At 44.9% G+C, this 9,641-nt stretch overlaps 1 pseudogene; it reads right to left on the bottom strand.

Annotated features, from left to right (window-relative positions):
- Positions 1-818: 818 nt before the first annotated feature.
- On the bottom strand, positions 819-8,953 carry LOC122241824 (annotated as a pseudogene).
- Positions 8,954-9,641: the final 688 nt, after the last annotated feature.

Here is a 9,641-nt window from a genome sequence, read left to right as displayed (position 1 = left end):
CTGGAATGGAAGGAAGTGGCGACAACCCTAAGCATGACCTCATGAGCCCTCAAATTATAGATGCCAGAGCCCCTCCCTGAAAGGAGTCTGCATGTATGGATTTCCTTGCAGTGCACGCCAACCAGAAAAACTCAGTATTGTTACCTAAGCGAGAAGCCATGTCATAGGTTTAACTCCCTCAGATTTTGGAGTTCATTATGGCAGCTAGTATTAATTGAACATAAATGGAAGTGAGTACCTTCTGGAAATTATCACGAGGGTCATAGCCCACGTCCGTGTAAAGGACACAGTTGACGTGGTGGCACCGGAGCCGGTGATGTTCACACCGTTGCCCTGGATGCTGTCCACCTGTCCCTGGTCACAGATGGTGGGGGATCTTTGTTTGAGCTTATGTTGGAGGTGACAATCATGGCCATGGGCATGGTGCTTGTCTTGTGTGTCTCACAGGATGGTTGAGACATACCCTCTGTGTCCAGAAAGGAGCTGGCAGTGAAACACTGGCCTGGGGGTGACAATAAGTCGTGCTGCCACCTTCACTGGACTTGAGGGTCCTGTGGGAGAGGAGAGTATCAGGGAGCAGGGCACCAGGGCCGACTGATATGGTGGTACCAATGGAAGTGGTCTGGTGCATCTCACAGGGGTGGTGGGCAGGAAGCTAGCTGCTACCTACCCTCAGGCTTGCCCACAACCCCCAGTGGTGAGGGGGGGGTGTAGGTGGTGCCTGTCTCATGGGTCTCACAGGGTGGGTTGTAGCCCACCGGCATCTCAGTGCCAGGCTACGTGACACCGTCCCGGGCTACATGTTACCCTGCACCAAGTCAGCCGTGGTGACCTGCCATGGGCTGTTGTGTTGTAGGTGAGGCTAGATCGGACACAGGAAGGTCATGCACAGGCTGGACTTGACCTCCCTGGGCACTGTGATTGGAGGCACCTGGGTAGGCTGGGAGATAGGCTGCATGGTGATGGTGGGAATGGTGCGCCCACCAAGCCTCATCACCGTGGTCTGTGCAACCAGCACGGTGACAGCAGTGGGGGCTGATCCCCTGGCTTAAAGGGATGGCAATGGTGCTCAAGGTAGTGATGGGCCAGGGAGGCTCTGGTGCGGTGGCCCGCAGCTCTGCAAGGCTGGTGGGAATGCTGCCTGTCCCTCTGCCGAGCGTTGTGACATCTGGGACGCTTTTTGTGATCAACACGGTGACGGCTGGCTTGATGGTGGAGACAGTGACAGTCGTGACCAGGTGAACATCCCTCAACGGGCACGGAGCAGAGGATAGTGCCTGCCTGGCTGTCCAGGGACCCTCTTAGCACCACCTGGGTCACTCCGTGCTTCTCATGGCCAGGGCATTTTGAACAGCAGCAGTGATTTCGGTGGGTGCTCCTGTTCCTGAAGTCATCACCTTGATGATGATGGTGGTGAAAAGGGACTTGATGTCAAGACTGCTGGTCCCGCCTGTGGCTGGTATGGGGATGGTCTCGATGATGGTGTTGTGTTGGGCTTGGCCTGCCGGGATGGCCAGGATGATGGGCTTAGTCCCAGCCCCACCGGCTTGCATGCCACTGATGATGGTGGTGGGCTTGCCATCTGCCGAGGTCCCCAGCTTCAGGACGGTCCCAGCTGACGGGGACCCTTCGATCCGGACTACCAACGTCACTTTGCCCAGATTGCAAGTCAGAGCGCCGCCTCCCGGGATAGAGATGGGGCTTTTCACCAGGGCGGTGGCGTTGATGACCCCACCCACCAGCGTGGTCGCTACCTGGCTTTGCCGGGCCATTATCATAGTCCCTGATGTGTGCACCTAAATGACAGGACGGGTGGACATGTGGACAGCAGAAGAGATGGACATCCTCACCTGGGCAGCTGCAGGTGTTTGAGTGGCTGGGTTGCTCACCATGACTGGTGAAGAGGCCACTTCAGTAGCCCAGAGAGTGGCGGGGCCAGGTGCCAGGTGTCAGAGCCATGGTTTTGATGATGGTGATGCTTGTGGGGACACTTGGCACTGTGAGTGCCAAGGAAGGAAGGCTTGCTGGCGGCAGCTGTGGTCGCTGGCCATTTGTGCCACCATCTCTCTCATTTTGGGGCTGCTGCTGATCACTGTTTCCTGGGCACTCTGTAGTGAAAACTGCTTTTTTTAAAAATATGAAATTGATTGTCAAATTGGTTTCCATACAACACCCAGTGCTCATCCCAACATGTGCCCTCCTCCGTACCCATCACCCACTTTCCCCTCCCTCCCACCCCCCATCAACCCTCAGTTTATTCTGTTTTTAAGAGTCTCTTATGGTTTGGCTCTCTCCCTCTCTAAATTTTTTTTCCTTCCCCTCCCCCCTGGTCTTCTGTTAAGTTTCTCAGGATGCGCATAAGACTGAAAACATATGGTATCTGTCTTTCTCTGTATGACGAATTTCAGCATCCTTTCTTAATGAAAACCCTCGAGAAAGTCGGGATAGAAGGAACATACTTAAACATCATAAAAGCCATTTACGAAAAGCCTACAGCTAATATCATCCTCAATGGGGAAAAACTGAGAGCTTTCTCCCTGAGATCAGGAGCACGACAGGGATGTTCACTCTCACTGCTGTTGTTTAACATAGTGTTGGAAGTGCTAGCATCAGCAATCAGACAACAAAAGGAAATCAAAAGCATCAAAATTGGCAAAGATGAAGTCAAGCTTTCACTTTTTGCAGATGACATGATATTATACATGGAAAACCCTATAGACCCCACCAAGAGTCTGCTAGAACTGATACATGAATTCAGCAAAGTCGCAGGATACAAAATCAATGTACAGAAATCAGTTGCATTCTTATACACTAATAATGAAGCCACAGAAAGACAAATAAAGAAACTGATCCCATTCACAATTGCATCAAGAAGCATATAATACCTAGGAATAAACCTAACCAAAGATGTAAAAGATCTCTATGCTGAAAACTATAGAAAGCTTATGAAGGAAACTGAAGAAGACACAAAGAAACGGAAAAACATTCCGTGCTCATGGATTGAAAGAATAAATATTGTTAAAATGTCAATAGTACCCAAAGCAGTCTACACATTCAATGCAATCCCAATCAAAATTGCACCAGCATTTTTCTTAAAGCTAGAACAAGCAATCCTAAAATTTGAACGGTACCACAAAAGACCCCAAATAGCCAAAGTAATATTGAAGAAGAAAACCAAAGCAGGAGGCATCACAATCCCAGACTTTAGCTTCTACTACAAAGCTGTAATCATCAAGACAGCATGGTATTGGCACAAAAACAGACACATAGACCAATGGAATAGACTAGAGACTCCAGAATTGGACCCACAAAAGTATGGCCAACTAATCTTTGACAAAGCAGGAAAGAATATCCAATGGAAAAAAGACAGTCTCTTTAACAAATGGTGCTGAGAGAACTGGACAGCAACATGCAGAAGGTTGAAACTAGACCACTTTCTCACACCATTCACAAAAACAAACTCAAAATGGATAAAGGGACCTGAATGTGAGACAGGAAACCATCAAAACCCTAGAGGAGAAAGCAGGAAAAAACCTCTCTGACTTCAGCCGCAGTAATTTCTTACTGGACACATCTCCAAAGGCAAGGGAATTAAAAGCAAAAATGAGCTATTGGGACCTCATGAAGATAAAAAGCTTCTGCACTGCAAAGGAAACAATCAACAAAACTAAAAGGCAACTGACGGAATGGGAAAAGATATTTGCAAATGACATATCGGGCAAAGGGCTAGTACCCAAAATCTATAAAGAACTCACCAAACTCCACACCTGAAAGGCAAATAATCCAGTGAAGAAATGGGCAGAAAACATGAATAGACTCTTCTCTAAAGAAGACATCTGGATGACCAACAGGTGCATGAAACAATGCTCAACGTCACTCATCATCAGGGAAATACAAATGAAAACCACACTGAGATACCATCTCACGCCGGTCAGAGTGGCTAAAATGAACAACTCAGGAGACTATAGATGCTGGCAAGGATGTGGAGGAACGGGAACTCTCTTGCACTGTTGGTGGGAATGCAAACTGGTGCAGCCGCTCTGGAAAACAATGTGGAGGTTCTTCAAAAAATTGAAAATACAACTACCCTATGACCCAGCAATAGCACTGCTAGGAATTGACCCAGGGGATACAGGAGTGCTGATGCATGGGGGCACGTGTACCCCAATGTTTATAGCAGCACTTTCACCAATAGCCAAATTATGGAAAGAGCCTAAATGTCCATCAACTGACAAATGGATAAAGATGTGGCTTATATATACAATGGAATACTATTTGGCAGTGAGAAAGAATGAAATATGGCCTTTTGTAGCGATGTGGATGGAAATGGAGAGTGTTATGCTAAGTGAAAACTGCTTTTAATAAAGGGATGAGCAACTTCTACATTGTTAGATTGAGTGATTAGATGCGATTAGAGATTATTTCCTGTCTTCCAATAGATACACATAGACTTTCCCAGTTCTGTTTGTCAAGAAGGCCACATGCAGGGCTTTACAGAACCATCTGTGTCATAAATCAAGTGTCTGTGTGTGGGTTTATCTGGGGTCTCTCACTTCTGTCTCATTGGTCTGCCTATCTCTGCACCCAGTGCCAGACTCCTTATTTACCATAGTTTAAAAATAAATCTTGATGTCTGTTAGGGCACATCCCTTTTCTTCTCTTTTGGCTACTCTCGGTCCTTCACATTCCCACATAAGTTTTCGAACCAGCTGCCAATTTCATAAAAGAACCTAAAGGGATTTTGAACGATAGTTCATTGAATCTATAAATCAATATGGAGAGAATTCACATCTTTACAATATTGTCTCTTCCAATTTATGACCATGATATATCTTTTATTCTTCTACATCAGTTTTTTCTCTTGATGTTTTATAATTTTCTGTGTAGAAGCTTTCCACATTCAATTAGATTTATTTCACATTATTTAAAATATTTTTTAACATTTATTTATTTTTGAGAGACAGAGAGAGACAGAGCATGAGCAGGGAAGGGGCACAGAGAGAAGGAGACACAGAATCGGAAGCAGGCTCCAGGCTCTGAGCTGTCAGCACAGAGCCTGATGTGGGGCTCGAACCCATGAACTGTGAGATGATGACCTGAGCCGAAATCGGATGCTTAACCCACTGAGCCACCCAGGCACCCCTATTTCAAATTATTTTTAAAAGTTAAAAAAAATTGTTTTGGATATTTAGACAAAAATTAATTTTTAATATTGGTCTTACATAAAATAAACTTACTGAACTCATATATTCCTCTTAGTAACTATTTATGGATAGTTTTGGATTTTGTGTGCATAATCATATTACCTACATAAGATGATTATATTCGTGCATTTCTTTTTTTTAAGTCTTTTCATTTATTTTGAGAGAGGAAGGGGGATGGTGCAGAGAGAGAGGGAGAGGATCCCAAGCAGGCTCTGAGCTATCAGTGTAGAGCCTGACATGGGGCTGGATCCCATGAACTGCAAGATCATGACCTGAACTGAAATCAAGAGTCAGATGCTTAACTGACTGAGCCACCCAGGCACACTCCTGCATTTCCAATCACTGTATCTGATTTCTTTTTCTTGCTTTACTGCATTGGCTAAGATCTCCAATACAATGGTGAATGGAAGGGGAGATAATGGGCATCCCAGTTTGTTTCCCAACCTCAAATAGAAGTATAAAGCATTCCACCATTGCGTATAACGTTTTCATAGTTATGTTCTTTCAGACGAAAGAAACTTCCTTCTATTTCTAGTTGCTAAGAGCTTTTAACAATCAATGTTGAATTTTTTTCAAATGTTTTTCTGCATAGATTGAGATCCTATGAATTTTATCCTTTATCTTATTCTATTTTATTCCACTTAATTTTCTTCTTTATAAAGTGCATTATTTGATTTTTTTTCCCCCAAGGAGAAGCCAACTTTGTGTTTCTAAAGTAAGTTCAGCTTGGTCACTCATATTACCCTTTATGTATAAATGGGTTCGGTCTGCAGATACTTTAAGAGTTTGGCATGTATGTTCATATAGGAGATCAGCCTAGTTTTTAATATTATAGTGTCCTGTTCCACTTTTGCAGCCAAGGTTTTGCAGCTTTCATAAAACGAGCTAGAATGGGTATGTTCCCTGCCTAGCCTCTGAAAGGATCTGTACAGAATTGGCCCTAATGTCTCCCTAAATGTACATCATTGCTGGAGTGTTCTGGACTGCTCTGACATCAATGGGCACTCTACCCCGGCATACTTGGAAGATCAAAGATTTCAGTAAAGGGGCCTTGTTTACAGGAAATGGAACCCACTCTTGCTGCACCTGTGCCACTAGAAAACGGATCCTTGGCTAATTGAATTATATTGTTGTCTTCCTCTTAAAAGAAGCGTAAATTTATTGGATGCTTACTTTAAGTCAGGCCCTCTAAGAATTTTACCTCTACTATCTCACTTAATCCCTTAAGAAAACTAAAAGAGCCTGTGGTTTGCTGATGAGGAGGCCGAGGCACAGAGAGGCCAGAAAACTCCACGCAGGACAGAGCTGGGGAGCGGCGGAGGCAGGTTTCCTGGAATCAGAGCCTACACCCCTCATCGCTGGCTGATGCACCTTGCTTTGGCTTAGACTGTTGCTTTTTTTCTTCTCTATTGAATTGACTCCTCCGCTCACTTATTTCCCATTTTTCTAAATACTGTATCTAACACATGCCTTCCCAGTCAAATTTGCCTTGATTAATGCTTTGCCCAAATTCTGTGTTTCAATGTATGGTATTTTATTTCCACTCACTGCTGAATAGTTGTTAATTTTAATTTTGAGTTTTCCTCTGTCTTGAGTTATTTAGAAGAATGGTTTGACATTTTTTTTCCATGGAAAGTCTCTTTGGGGCTAGCCTTTGGTTGTGTACTGCCTGGTTTTGTAACATTGTAATCAGAACTTGGCTGTGTAATTTCTGCCTTGAGCACTTTTTCCTTTAGAATTTTTTAGTAACCTAACATCTGGCTAATCATTGCAAGTGTCCTGTGGTGTTTGAAAAGAATGTATTTTCTATTTGTTTGTTACACGACTCTCTCTACATATCTATCGCAGCAAGCTGAATATTCGTGATATTCGAATTCTTAATACTGTCATTTTTTCCCCCAGGTTATTTGCCATTTTCTGAGAGGGATTTTTCCTTCTCCCTCCTCGGATCTAGTTTGCCAGCCTCTCTTTGTATGTTTAAAAATATTTGCTGTCTATATTTCAATGCTATGTTTAGTCCTTAATGTTTTTTTGACGTCTTGATGAAGTGTGCCTTTTATCAATATGAAACACTTGTCCTCTTCACGCTCAATATGTGACCTTTCTTCAATTTTGTCAAATATTCATTTTTAGGAAAGCCTGTCTGTTGACTGCTCCTCTCAGCCTGGATTTCCAGTGGGGCTTTATCTCACAGAGGTCTTCCAGAACCTGTTAGGACATAAATCCTTTTCTAAAACCTTTCTCAGGCTCCTGCGGGGAAAGCAGGGGCATAGATCTGCAATCCCTCAAGCGTTGTGTTTTCTTTCCCTTTTTTTCTCTTTGTTTTTTCCACCCTGCCTATATTATGTTTTGCTAGGTATTAACTTCCAAATGTGGACAGGTCTGTTCAGGCGAAGCCTGCACGGCTACATTCCACGGGCCCTTGGGCGACTTACCGGAACCTTCTCTTTCCTTCTGTTTCTTGTTGGCACCTCCTGGTGCACAGCCCCGGTTTTCTTCTCTTGCCTCAAAGGAGTAATAACTAGAAAGGGATAATAATAGAAATGATTATTCCTCCAGTAATGTTTCATACAACCCTCTATTCTAGCGCCCATAGTCTGTGCATTATTTTTTAACAGTGTCATCCATTAAATTAGAAGTCCTTAGTCACAGGAACCGGGCCGAACCACCTTTATGGTCCTTTACGAGTAGCGTGATGCCCGGCACACAGGCACTCAATAAATGGGACAGGTGAGGCACGTGTAGATAGATGAATGCGTTCGTAAGCACCCAACATAGAAGGCCGCGGGAGACGTAAATATAATGAACCAGGCATCCTTGATCCTGCCCTCAGCCTCTCAAATCTGTTCTTCACATAACGACCAGGAAGATTCTTCTAAAACTTAAGTCTGATCTTACCACCTCTCTGTTCAACATCTGGTTTCAGGGACTCCCTATCTCACTCCAGGCGAAAGCTAGTGCATCCCTAAGGAATGCTTAACTGAACTAAATTAAAGCTTAGAACCAGCGTGGAATCATGGGAAGACAGTAACAATGGTCTGATTCCCTTTCAAAAATTCTGTAATTTTGTCATCTACACTTACAAACTTGAGCGTCTGTTAATATTTTAAATGCCTCTGACATTTTGACGCTATAGGACGGTATTTTGACCTTGTCCCGTGGTGCCCAATACAACGTGTTGTCATCTCCGTCCACTCCTTCCACAGCCCGCCCCGGCTATGCTGGCCTCCCTGATTTGCCTTGAGCAACCCGAGCAGACTGCAACCAACACGATTCTGCATTTGCTCGCCCTCTGCCCAGCGTGTACTCTTCCGGCCCGAGAGCCACATGGCTTGTTCTCTCGCCCTGTCCTAACCGCTGCTGGAATGTCACCTTTCCTGAGAATCCTATCCCAACACAGTGCGCCCGTGTCTCTCTGACCGCGTTGATTTCCTTACACTCTGTGGCGCCGCCCGACTCGGTAGGTACATGGTTGTTTATTTCCTCCTCCTGGAATGTGAGCTGCACGACAAAAAAAGACACCCATCTGGTTTTTCACTGCTGCATCCCAAGGGCTTAGTGAATGGTAGATGTAATTTTTGAATGAACCAATACAAGTATTTGCTTGGTTTTGGTGGCTACTGCTATATTGGCCATAGTCACGCGTACTGCGATCGTAGCCATACCCATGTCAGGAAGGAGCTGGGACACTGGTTGCTGGGTGTCAATACCGCTGGGGAGAATTCGGGCTTGCAGCCATGGCAGGGCATGCTGGCAGTGACGTGTCCTTACCCGCACTCCCCATGAGCCATGGGCTTGGTCGTCCGTGGACAAGCGAGGACCGTGGGCTTGAAACACAGACCCGAGAGAAGGATGCTGCGAAGCGTGCAGTCTCCGGTTTCGTGGCAAAAAGGTGTTAGGGGAGCAAGACCGACCTCGAATATGGTGTCCGCCCCATGTCCACTTCTCGCATTCACGTTGCCATGGGCAGTAAAGCACGTGAAAAGTTTTACTTGCGTTTCGTTCAAATGTAAGTCTGCTATTTCACAGGCCAGGACTTTGGTGACATGCATGCAGGGGTCCCCAGACGATCTTTCCCCCCCTCAGCTTGCAACCCCAGTATGGCCCCTGATGATTCCCAGTATAATTAAGGGAGTGAATTAAAGGATACGCATCGGGCATCCTCAATAAATGCTTAATTGGACTAGGTTAAAGCTTAGAGCCAAGTGTGGAATCATGGGAAGACAAGAAAAATGGTCTCATTCTGGTTGAAAAATCCTGTAGTTTTGTCTTCTACCCTTACAAACGTGAGCATCTGTTAATATTTTAAATATCTATGATATTTTGACTCTGTCGGATGGTATTTTGACACGTAGGCTGAATTTTCTAATGGACTAGTAATCGATAAGAAAACTGGAATTAAATGATCAGTGAAGTAATAGAGAGCAAGTTGATCTT

Source organism: Panthera tigris, chromosome A1 (assembly GCF_018350195.1).
Source record: "Panthera tigris isolate Pti1 chromosome A1, P.tigris_Pti1_mat1.1, whole genome shotgun sequence".
Taxonomy (NCBI): domain Eukaryota; kingdom Metazoa; phylum Chordata; class Mammalia; order Carnivora; family Felidae; genus Panthera; species Panthera tigris.
This window is presented reverse-complemented; position numbering and strand designations above follow the sequence as displayed.